Source organism: Sorex araneus, chromosome 8 (genome assembly GCF_027595985.1).
Source record: "Sorex araneus isolate mSorAra2 chromosome 8, mSorAra2.pri, whole genome shotgun sequence".
NCBI lineage: Eukaryota > Metazoa > Chordata > Mammalia > Eulipotyphla > Soricidae > Sorex > Sorex araneus.
Genome location: NC_073309.1, coordinates 23,112,271 through 23,124,561, shown reverse-complemented (window position 1 = coordinate 23,124,561; position 12,291 = coordinate 23,112,271). Strand labels below are relative to the sequence as shown.

The 12,291-nt window shown below is 64.2% G+C and overlaps 1 protein-coding gene across 1 annotated transcript in view; it reads left to right on the top strand.

The window, feature by feature from the left end:
* The first annotated feature begins 2,806 nt into the window (after nt 1–2,806).
* The window catches only part of CPNE2 (copine 2), a 45,112-nt gene continuing 35,627 nt past the window's right edge, over nt 2,807–12,291 (top strand). Inside the window, exon 1 of the mRNA XM_055145182.1 lies at nt 2,807–2,980. The gene's annotated coding sequence lies outside the window, so the exon portion shown is untranslated. The remainder of the gene's footprint in view (nt 2,981–12,291) is intronic.

The window sequence follows — 12,291 nt, the reverse complement described above, 5'->3', positions numbered from 1 at the left end:
CCTCGCTCCGGGAAGCCCAGACTTGGCGTCCAGCGAACCCTGGCGGGGCCCTGTCCTTCGACAACAGACCTCTGGCTCTCCTGGCCCTGTTTTCTGACAGCTCCGTTGAGACACCATCCCCGGGCATGAGCGCTCACCTTTAAAAAGTGCTCCAGCACGGTTCTGAGCATCCCGACGTGTATGTGTGTGTGTGTGTGTGTGTGTGTGTGTGTGTGTGTGTGCCGCCATCACTGGGATCTAATTTTAGAGCACGTTTAATCATCCCTCAAGAAGCCGCTCACCGGTGACAGTCACTCTGCCGCTCCCCTCCGAGCCTCGGCAACCGCTCATCTCCTCGTCTCCACGGGCCTGTCTCCACCGGGGGAGTGCACGTCAATGCGAGCACTTTTCCCGGAGGGCTTCTTTCACTCCGCACCGAGCTCTGCAAGTCCATATCGCTGTTGGAGCTCAGCTTTCCGGGGCTACGTAATATTCCACCCTCAGGACAGACCACAGCGTGCTCCTCTCCGCGTGAGTGCTCCTCTCCGAGTGAGTGCTCCTCTCCGATTGAGTGCTCCTCTCCGCGTGAGTTGGACGGATGTTCAGGTCGTTGCCACTTTTCAGCCCTTCTGAATCGTACTGCGGCGAACATTCTTATTCACACTTACAGATAGACAATCTAACTTTTATTATTTTTCGGCCACACCCACTGGGTGTTACGTCTAGCTGTGTTTGGGGCTCGTGTATAACAGTGCTCAGGGACCAGGAAGTATTGGGGATCAACTGGAACTCCCCAATACAGAAGGATGAGTGGAAGAGAACTGAGAAACCTCCATTTCAAGGCTGCGGGGTGACGGGGTTTGACAGATTCCTTAATCCCAGGCATACAGGTCAGGATGCAGGGAGCCGGCAGGGCCGCCCGGGAGATAGGAAGCCTCCGTCTCTCAGGCAACCCCACACGAGAACAAAGCCCCCCCTCGCTCCTGCCCCTCTGGGGTATCTCAGCAGGCTCCTGTCCCCAGAGACAAGGTCCAGCTGTCCCTGACATTGAACGCCAAGGGCCAATGTCCGTCTGCAGTGCTCCTAACAAGGCCTGTCCAGTGTGACACCAGGCTGGCTCCTGGGAATAAGCCACAGAGTTATCCAGCTCCCATCAAACAGGACACTCGGGGCTGGAGCTGTTGTACAGCGGGGAGGGCGTTTGCCTTGCATGAGCCGACCCGGGTTCGGTTGCCAGAATCCCATATGGTCCCCTGAACAGCGCCAGGATAGTCCCGAGTTCGAGAGCCAATTGTAACCCTCTCCCCCTGAATAAAAGCCCCAAATGCAACACTAGGTCTTTGCACGGGACGCTGTCCCCTGGGTCCTCCTCAGCAAGCATCCTGGTTCCTTCCTGAACTATGTGGGAGGGATCTGGAGGGGGGGGAAACGGGGAGTCACACCCAGCAGTGCTCGGGGCTGACTCCTGGCTTTGTGCTCAGGGATGACTCCTGGTGGTGCTCAGGGGACTGACTGTATGGGGTGTTGGGGATCAAACGGGGTCGGCCGAATGCAAGACACGTGGCCTCACCCAGCTGTGCCATCTCTCCGGCCCCTTAACAAACTTTTCTTATGCCTCTACGTGTCCCTGGACTGTTTCTGCCATCCCGGCACACAGTCACCTCCGGTATGGGAAGCCTGTCCTCCAGCCCTCTCCTGTCCCAGCGCACTGCGTGACACTCAGTTCCCCAAGGCGGAGAGCTAAGAGGGGAGCTGCTCTGAGTACTGGCCTTTGTCTTGCTGACTGCCATGCCCCTGAGATGCATTCACAGGGATACCTGGCCCCAACCTTTGTACTTCCCGTGCAACTGGCAGTGGCCGCCTTAGGATCTCCAGACCCAGCTCATCCCCTCAGGGGTGTGCTGGGGGCCGGAGGGCTGACTCGGCTGGGCCTTGGACGGACAGGAGTGTGGCTCCTCCCAGGCCCCCATCAAGCAGGGAAGACTTCCTGGAGGAAGCTGGGGCTGAAACACGTACAGGTTGGTTTGCCCAGAGCTGGGCTGCGCGCTGGGGTGGATTTGGGGTGGAAGAGAGATGAGCGGAGGGTGGACAGAGCCCAGCAGGCAGAGAACAAAGCTCAGGGCCCGCAGGCTTCCAGAAGCTGCAAAGTGCCCGTGACTCACGCGCGGAGCAGCAGCGTGAGTCTCCCTTTTAACCCTCGCCTGCCTGGAACGGAAACCTCCGGGCCCTCCAGCGAGGCACTGTGACCCAACACTAGGGCTGCCCGCTGGGGCGGGGGTTTGCGCCCTCCCCCGACTGCCGCCAGCTCCACACTCCCCTGCCCCGTTTTGTCCTGCCCGGTCCCTACTTCGGGTTACACGAGGCTCTGCGGCCAAGGCAATGAATTGGGGGGGCGGGGGGCAGGGGCGGGGGGCAGGGGCGGGGGCGGGGGGTAATCATACCGCGGCAGGCGCGTTTCTTAATCGGTGCCTCTTCCAGACGGGAAATAAAAAGGCCTTGGCCAAAGGGGAGTGGGGAGGCGGGGGTCCTCAAGGACCCGCGCAATCGCTCTCCCGCCGGCCCCAACCCCCTGCGAACCGTCTGGATCTTATTGTCTATCTGCTGCTCTCGCGCTGGGAAATGCGTCCAGCGGCCAGTGGGCTGAGGCCAGAATAGGATGGGGCGGGGGGGGGGGGGTGAGTGGGGAGGGTCTCTCCCTCCCGGGCAGGGGAGGGCGGCAACGCGGCGGTCCTAACGCTCTCCCGGCCGCCGCACGGAGCCGAGCGCAGCGCGGGGTCCCCGAGGGCTGGGCGCGCGGCCCCGCCGCGAGCGAGCGGGCGGCGGGCTGGGTGCGCCCCGGGGAGCCCCGGCGAGCCGGCCCGGGCGGGACTGCGCCCCCACTCCGCCCTCCGGGAAGCGCCCGCCCCGCTCGGCCGGAGGGAGGAGCCAGCCCGGCCGGGAGCAGGACGCGCGGCCCCCGGCGGCGGGGAGCGCACGCGAGCGCAGGCGGGACCCGCGGCGGGTGAGTGGGGGCGCCCCCGTGGGGGTGCGGCGGGGTGCGGGGCGGGGACCGCGCTGCCCCACTAGCCCCCCGCCGCCCGCGCCCGTGCCCGCTCGCGCGAGCACCCACCGCCCGGCTCCCACCCGGGCGCGCGGGGGCGCTCCGGCTTCTCCGGGGCCGCTGGGGGCTGGCTGGGGAGGGGTGAGAGGGGAGGGGGATGCCCTCGGAGTGTGTGTGTGTATATGTGGTGTTGGGGGCGGGGGAGCAGTTGTTTTAGGGACCCTCGGACCTCCTCTTGCGCCCCAGCCCAGGAGCCTTGCGCGCGTGGGGGACGTGGAGTCCGGGCGCCGCTGCGGAGTTGAGGTCGCGCGCTCTCCTGGCACGCGGGGGACTGGAGAGCCGGGTCCCCACGCCCACCCCGGCGCCGCTCGCCCCGGGAGCCCAGCCCCGCGGCAGCCGCCCAGAAGTGTCGGGGTGTGTGTGTTTGCAAACTACTTTGTTTTTTTTTTTTCCCCCGCCCTTGCGCAAAAGCTGTCTGGCACCTGTGTGGTTAAGGGGGGAGGGCGCCCGGAGAAAAGGCAGGCGAGCGAGAGAGAGAGCGAGCGGCCCCCCTTTTTTCCCTTGCCGCTCCCCGATCGCTCGCAGCGCAGCGTCTTCGCAAATACGGGACTTGCCTTTCCTCTTCCCGTCCCGTCCCACCCCCGGCTCGGCCCCCTGCCCGCCCACCGCGCCCCGCCCGCCCGCCTTGGGGGACGATTTGCGCGGGAGGTCACTGGGGGAACTGGAACCCGCCGCTCCCGAATCCACGGGGTGCATCTTGCTTCCTCCTCATCCCCCCGCCACTCTGTCATGTTTTGGGGGAAGTGCTAGAGGGAAGGATATGGGAGCATGATCTGAGCCTTTCTTAGTTGTAGGGGGCTTTCGGGGTGTGGGCTGTGGGGGGCTTTTCAGTGGCCCAGAATGCACCTGCTTTGGGCAGCAGGCAGAAAGCCAGGGTGTCCCCGTACGTAAGAGGCTCTTGGGGAGAGCTGAGTCTGCCCCACCACCACCCACCCCTACCTCCCCCTCCGACTCTAGGTCCTATCTGTAAAATGGGCTAATTGCGCAGGGCCTGTGAGCTGCTGGCCGAGCCAGACACCCAGGCGTGGTTTTATGGAGGGCCTCTGGCACGCGGCCCAGCGAGCGCCAGCCAGCTGCCCCAGGGTAGCCCCGGAGAGGGAGTGGTCACCCTCTGAAGGATTCCCCACGCCCTCCCGCCGCTGCTTCCTGTCCCACATGCCTGGTCACCTCCTTGGCCCCGGACTGGGTGGTTGGGGGCGGATTTTTCCACTCTGCAGATGGGGGTCACAGCTTACACAGCTCCCCGCCGGCTGGGCCGCGCTGGGCTGGAACAGGAAAAGGCTCTGGTTTTTCCAAGTGGGGCGCGTTGCGTTAGGGCTAAGCCTGGCCTCTGGGGCACCCCCCCTCCAGAGCGCAGAGACTGGGTGTCCGGGGGTGGGCACTAAGTCGTGTCAGCGCTCTGCACACCGTATCATCTTCTAGTGTGTGCGTGTGTGCGTGTGTGCGTGTGTGTGCATGTGCGTGCGTGTGCGTGTGTGCGCGTGTGCGTGCGAGTGTGTAGTTTGTTGTTCTTGGGTGCACACGCTCAGCTTGGGCTCTTGCCTGCTGGTATTTGGGGGGCCACACCGTGCTGGGGCTCGAACCCAGGTCTGTGCCTTGCACTCAGCCAGTTCAGTCTTCTCTCCGACCCCTGTGCACTTCTGTGAAGACGGTGGAGAGCGTTAAATGAGGGTCCCCAGGGCCCCCGTGCTGCCCGAGCCCCTCCGTGTGCCTGCTGGGGCGCTGTCAGGAAGGCTGGGGTGACCGAGGGCCCTTAGGTCCCTCCCGGGAGTCCTCAGGCCAGCCTGGTCCTCCCTCCAGCTCCTGCCCTGAGAGAGGAGAGGGGGGGGAAGAGAGAGAGAGAAAGGAGAGAGAGAGGGGCTGGAGCGATAGCACAGCGGGTAGGGCGTTTGCCTTGCACGCGGCCGACCCGGGTTCTAATCCCAGCATCCCATATGGTCCCCTGAGCACCGCCAGGAGTAATTCCTGAGTGAAGAGCCAGGAGTAACCCCTGTGCATCGCCAGGTGTGACCCAAAAACCAAAAAAAAAAAAAAAAAAGAAAAGAAAGGAGAGAGAGAGAGGGAGAGAGAGAAAGGAGAGAGAGAGAAGAGAGAGAGCAGAGAGGAGAGAGAGAGGAGAGAGGGAGTAGAGAGAGGAGAGAGGGAGAGAGAGAAGAGAGAGGAGAGAGAGAGGAGAGAGGGAGAGAGAGGAGAGAGACAGAGAGGGAGAGGAGAGAGAGAGAGAGAGGGAGAGAGGAGAGAGGGAGAGAAGCCTCAGAATCCCATGTCGGGCTTCTAGACTGTTCCCTAGCAGCGTTCTGAGCTGGAAGTGCTCAGAGTGTGTGTGTGGGGTGGGTGGTCAGGGGTGGCGAGAAGGGTCTCCTGTCAGAGCCGGGTCACTGGCCTCCACTGTCTCCCTCGTGTCCCGGCTCCCTGTGGGGGGAATGCCATGCCAGAGAGAAGGACGGGGTTTCCTCCCCTGGAGAGCCAAGGGGTGGGTCACCCCAAATCTTGGCGCGGGGCCAATGGAGAAGGCACGGACACCATCGTCCCCGCACTGTCCCCGAAGGGAAGGCACGGGCCGCTTGGAGGGTGTGCCAGCTCGCAGCCTGCCACCCCTGCAGGGCGTTGGCCTGTCCTGGGTCACACCTCCTTGGCGTCTAGATGAGCGGGCAGGGCTGTGGGTCCTTCCCTGCCTGTTAGCCTCGCCTTTCCCGGGAACAGAAGTCTCCTGGGGTCACCCCTTGACCCTGTGACCTGGGCCGGGTCTCCTCACCCTTTGATTTCCTTCTGTTTCTTCATCAAGGAAGGAGGATTCAGGGAAGAGGGCGACGGTACCACGGGGAGGGCGTTTGCCTTGATGTGGCCGATTCCGGTTTGGCCCCTGGTCCCCTCCCGCCCTGAGCACTGCCAGGAGTAATTCCTGAGTGCAGAGCCGGAAGTAAGCCCTGAGTATTGTCTGGGTGGCTCAAACCACGCCACCACCACCCCCCAAAAAAAAGAAAAAAAGAAAAGGAAGGGGGGAAGCCTTCGGCAGGGGAAGAAAAGGAAGGGGGGAACCCCGCCAGGGCTCCCGGGAGGGGCTGGGCGCTGCCGAGGCCGTGCTCTGAGGATTTCCTCCTCCACGGGCGACTTCGGCCCCACTTCCTGGGGCGGTCACCTGCCACTCTGCTGATTGCGCAGCTCCTCAGGCCGGGGGGCCGTGCGGAAGCTGGGGCGCAGCCTGGAGCGCCGAGTGCGGCGGGGAGAGGTGAGCTAATGATGACGAGGCTGGCAAACGCCTGTGGGAGATGCGCGGAGAGAGCAGAGCAGGGTGAGGGGATGGGGGTGGGGGGGTGCCAGGAGTTCGGCTCTAGCGCTGAGCTCCGTGGCCAGCCTCCTTGCTCCACACTGGCAGGTGTGCCGGGCCCAGGCAGGGACGTGCAAAGGCCTCGAGGCAGCACTGGTAGATTGAAGTCTCCGAGGGCCCCGTCCCTGATCACTGTCTGCTTTGGTGACTGTGCTGTCAGGGGCTGGGCCCTGGGCCCTGGCCGGGCTGGCTGACCCCTTCTGTGCCCTCCCTCTGACCTAGGAGCACACGCTCAGCTCCCAGCAGGTGGCGCTGTCTCTTCCATCGGGAAGGGGGGCACACTCCCCGCCACACCCCTGTGACCCCCCCCACTCGACCCGGGCTGGGTGCATGTGCCGGTGGGGGCCACGAAGCCCAGCTGCCGGCTTCCTCGTTGGCGTCCCCGGACCCAGAGCCTTGCCTCGGCCCCGCGGACGGCTGAGTCCCTGCTTCCGTGTCCTGCATCGGCCGAGACACAGGCGTCCATCCACAGGCATGTCTCTGCTGTGCGTCTGGCTGTTTCTGTTCGTCTGTCTCTCATGTTTGGGGGAGGGAGGGGGGCACACCCGGCAGTGCTCAGGGCTCTGCGCCCAGGGGCCACTCCTGGGGGCTTGTCGAAGGACCTGAGGGGGTGCCGGGGATGGAACGCAGGTTGGCCGTGAGCACGGCGAAGGCCCTGCCCACTGTACAACCGCCCCAGCCCCTCACGGTGCCCCTGGAGGCCACAGGTCCGAGCCCCAGCCTTGGCAGGGTCACACTCGGGGCACAGGGGCCCGGCCTGGCCCCCTGGAGCCTCCTAGGCTTGAGGCCACCGCACACCAGCCTCGGCGCCGTCTCACAGCGTGACTCTGCGGGGCTGTCGTCCTTCTTGGCCCCTGAGGACACCAGTCCTGTTGGAGAAGGGCCACCTGCCCCCCCCCCCCACCGCCGGCTCGCTCTGGACTAACAACGTCTGTCCCCACTGGACTCCCCCAGAGAAGGTCCTATTCTGAGGGGCCCTGTTCTCTCAGGCAGGCTGTACCTCAGTTCTCTCGCCTGAAAAATGGGGCGATAGTAAGTAAGGGCCTCTCCCAGGGCGGCGGGGCGGCCCTGAAGCCGTCAGCACCATATTTCCACCCAGGGAAAGTTTCCCAGGCGCAGGACGGGCTGAAGGGTGGACCGTGGATTTGCGCGCAGAAGGACATGCCGAGGATGACCAGCACCGGCAGGGGAGCCTGACCCCCGCAGCTCTCGTCCCCCTGCTTGGGTGCTGAGGCTCGAGATGTGGGTTGTCTCTGCAGAGTGGCTGAGTGGGCCGGGACGAGCCCCGAGCCCCAGGAGGCTGCTAAGGAAAGGGGAGACCCCCGCCCCCAACACGCGCACCTTTGCAGAGTGGGTGGAAGGTGGTGCTGGCTGCAGGGGGGATTCGGACCCCAGGAGAGGGGCCCCTTTTGCTGCCTCGCTGGCCCAGAGACCCCAGGCAGGAGCTGGGGCTAGAAGCCCAGAACAGCCCTGGAAAGACCGAGGGGCATTGGTGGATGCTGCCCTTGGCTGGAAGGAAACTGAGGCACAGAAACGGGGAAAGAGTGATAGCACAGCGGGTTGGGCATTTGCCTTGCAGGCAACTGATCCGGGTTTGATTCCCCAGCCATCCTGTGGTCCCCGAGCCCTGCCAGGAGTGACTCCGGAGCACTGAGCCAGGAGGAGGGATTCATTAGCACTGTCAGGTGTGGCCCAAACGCTGAAGAAAAGAAAGAAGAAAGGAAAGAAAGGAGAGTAGGAAGGGGAAGGGGTGTGTGGGAGTGCCTGCAGGGAGCGGGACCCCTTTCTCCCCCAGGGCCGCCTAGGGCCTCCTTTGAATGGAGCTGTTGGAGTGACCGGGCGGTCACTGTCACTGTCCCTCCACCCCCGCTCGCTGCTCCCCTCTCCTGGCCTGGCTGCCCACTCTGAGGTCGCTAAGTGCCTTCTGCTTCCCACTGGGAGGCAAGAGGCCAGAGGGGCACCCGACCCCTCACCCCCAGGGAGCTGGGCCGGGGCCGAGGAGGCAGGAGGGCAGGGCACCCAGCCCCAGCACTCTTGGGGGCCAAGGTAAGGTCGCGTCTGCCCGCCCTGCCAGGCCCTGAGCACTAACCCGGGCAGGCACCAGACCCAGATTCCTGAGGAACAAGGCTGAGCCTCGCCAGGGCCCCGGGGTCTCCCTCGGGCCCAGCGCCGGGTGTCAGGCAGAGGGTCCTGGAGAGCAGCCTCCCTCTCGTGACGCCTGGCAGAGGCTGGGGGGCCCTGGGGCCGGGCCGTGCCCAGCCCTCTTGCTTCCCTGCATCTGTCTGTGCCCACCTGGGCTGTGTGCGGGAGTGTAGTGCCGCCACTGCGGCCGTGGGGTTTGGGTCTGACGTCATCCCCAAGCGCACGCGTCTGCCTGTTCTCGGGAGGGGGGGTGGGTGTGGCCTGGCAGGAGGCCACGGGGCATAGCATCCGGGCAGGGAGGGGGGTCCAGCAGGAACCGGGGCTAGCGTGGGGCTGGGCAGTGCTTCCGGATACTCTTGAAGGCTCAAAGGACTCTGAGGTCCCCAGACCTCCCGCTGGGGAGTCCCATGAATCCCATGTCCCACTCGGCCCGTGTCCTCTCCGGCCCACTCAGGGCATCTCCTGTCCCACCTGCAGGCCGCGTCTGGGCCTCGGAGACACTCACATCATCTCGAGTAGCTCGGCGCTCAGCAAAAGGAGAGGGGGGTGTTGTGAAGCCTGAGGGTCCAGCACGTGTGGATCCCCCTCAAAGCCCAGGGGCCCCAGGGAGGACCCCCAGCAAGGCTGCGTGTTTTTTGTTGTTGTTGTTGTTTTTGGGTCACACCCGGCGATGCACAGGGGTTACTCCTGGCTCTACACTCAGGAACCACCCCTGGCGTTGCTCAGGGGACCATATGGGATGCTGGGAATCGAACCCGGGTTGGCTGCGTGCAAGGCAAACGCCCTACCCGCTGTGCTATCGCTGTGCTATCGCTCCAGCCCCAAGGCCGCGGGAACAGGAGCCCCCCCCCCCCAGGGCCCTGCTGCACCCCCCCCTGCACACACACACCTGGCTTGAGGCTGAGCACAGAGATACTCTGTTTCACAGTGAATTCCAGCTTCCGCTCTGCAAGCCAGCGAGTGGTTTCCCATTGCTGATGACCCCCCTCTCCCCCAGCAGGGACTAGAACAGTGGGGGTGCAGTAACAATCCCCTGCGGTTGGAGGGTGCTGTTTGTGTCCAGTAGAATGGGTGGGACGGGGAGATGTGTGGTGCATGATATTTTTTTCGGAAAAGGGTGCGGTAGGCCAGAGAAGTTTAGAAACCTCTGGTGGGCACCATCACCATTTTTTTTTTATCCCGTATTTCCTGATGGGCTTTTGGGGGGATTTCCAGTTCCTAGGACTATTAGGGTCACACTATGAGAGGGCTTTTGTTTTTATTTATTTATTTATTTATTTGGGCTGGAGCGATAGCACAGCGGTTGGGCGTTCGCCTTTCACGTGGCCGACCCGTGTTCGATTCCTCCGCCCCTCTTGGAGAGCCCGGCAAGCTACCCAGAGATGGAGCCCGCACGGCAGAGCCTGGCAAGCTACCCGTGCGTATTGGATATGCCAAAAACAGTAACAATAAGTCTCTCAATGAGAGACGTTGCTGGTGCCCGCTTGAGCGAATCGATGAGCAACGGGATGACAGTGATACAGTGATACAGTGATACAGATTTATTCATTTATTTGGCTTCTTTTGACCACACCAGGCCATGTTCAGGGGCTGCTCCTGGCTCTGTCTCCGGAATAACTCCTGGTGCAGTTCCGGGGACCATCTGGGATGCCGGGGATCGGGCCCAGGTTGGTCGCGTGCGAGGCTAAGCGCCTGCTGGACTGTCTCTCCGGCCCCGCCGCTCTTGTCTGGCTTTTGGCTCCACACACAGGCGTGTTTCTGGCCTGGCCTCGTCCGGGGAGGCGCGGCATTTGTTCAGCTTCCAGAAACATGGCCAAACATCTCCCCCAGAGAGGCTGTACCCAAATTACACGCCCGCTGGCCGCTCGTGAGACTTCCAGTGGCTCCCGGTCCCCACCAGCTCTTGCTCCGCCGTCGGCCTTTGAGGAGGAGCCTGCGGGGCTGCCGGAGGCTGGGGCTGGTGCCGCACTTCACGGCCGAGCGTGGAGGAAGGAGACGCAGAGTGCGGGCACGGATGGGTGTTGCCGGCAGCCTGCGGTGAGCTGAGCGGCGGGCCCAGTCCAGGAGGCTGGAGGCTAATGGGGACGTGTGTGTGTGTGTGTGTGTGCCAACAGTGCGCCGGGCATTGTGTAATTTCAACTGGATGGACCTGGCCGAGTGGCCGGTCTGGGGTCCTATTAGCAGCAGCCCCAGAGGCAGAGCCTTCCAGGTTTGCGCACCGGGGACCAGGGTTGCACCGGGGGACGGGGTTGACAGCAGTGCCGGAGCGGTGATGCTGGGGAGCTACGGGACTCGGGTTCAGAGGGCGCTCGGCGCAGGGCTCAAGGCCTGGTGGCGGCTCTTGGTTTGTTATTTCTCTGCGCCCCCTCCCCTCCCTTCATGTCCAGCAGACAGGCCTGGGGCGAGCGAGGAGCCCCGGCAGGGAGGACGGGTTTGCCTCCAGCCGGACACCCTGCTCTCGAGCCCCTCGGTGTTCTGCTGCTTACATTTCCCGTGTCAGCCTGGCTGGAGTCTTGCCGCCCAACACGAGCCCGGGGTCGTGTGTCTCAGATGTGGTTAGCCTGGAAATCTGTGTGCTAATCAGACTTCCCTTTCCTGGGGCCAGAGAGACCGCGCGGTGGGCGGGGAGGGCGCTGGCCTGGTACGGGGTCCAGGCCCCCTGGCGCACCCCGTCGGGCCCCCTGAACCCCTGAGCCAGGAGGGATCTCTGAGTGCGGAGCCAGGAGCAAGCCCTGTGCACAGCCAGGAAGACCCCCAACACCAGCCAAGCAGACGTCTTCCCTTCCCCACCCTCGCCGTGGTTGCTGCCGAGGCCTGGGGGGTGATGTCTGCGCAATGGCCAGGCCCACACAGTGCTCGCTCGGGCCACACACCTGTGCTTTCCGCTGTGGTCGTGATGACGGGGGTCCCACGCGCTGGGCCAGGAGGTTCCCGGGCCCTGGCTCGGGGCTGTGCGGGGCTCGCCGGGAACTGCACGCGGCAATGGTGATGCTGAGGCGTCTGCTTGCCTGTGTGTGTGTGTGTGTGTGTGTGTGTGTGTGTGTGTGTGTGTGTGTGTGCGCGTGTGTGTGCGTGCAGGGGGTGGCGCTCTGCCTCCGCGGTGCTCCTCACCAGGGCTGGCCACGGGGCTCCCACAGTGCCTGCCGGCGTCCCTGTGCGGCTGGCATTGGTCAAGCGTGTCTTCAGTGGCGGGGCCCACGGGCACCTGGCCTCATGCCGTGCATGCGCCTGGCCAGTGAGGCGGGCCCCACGCGGTGGAGGTGTTGGGACGGGGCTTGATGCAGGGGGGCGGCACCGGGGAGCGAGCTCACGGCCTCCTGTTTGCCGAGCAGGTGCTTATTGCCCGAGCTCCATCCCGGCCCCCTCACGCTCCTCTGTGGCTCCACTTCGAGGGAAGCTCCCACACACGTGGTCCTGCTGCTCACGGGCGGTCACACGCCTGGGCTGGGGTCCCCTCCCCTGCACCCTACACGGTGGGACCCCTCACTTGTTGGTGTGAGTGCCGGGGTCAGACCTGCAGCCTCCTGCTTGCGGGGCGAGTCCTCGCTGCACCTTCTGAGCCCTCCCCTTGGTGCAAACAGTAGCCAGTCACGAGACAGTGCAGCGGGCAGGGGGTTGCCTTGCACGCAGCCAACCCCGGGTCCCCCGAGCACCACCAGGAGTAATTCCTGAGTGCAGGGCCAAGAGAAAGCCCTGAGGATCACCAGGTGGGGCCCCAAAACCAAAAAAAAAAAAAAAAAAA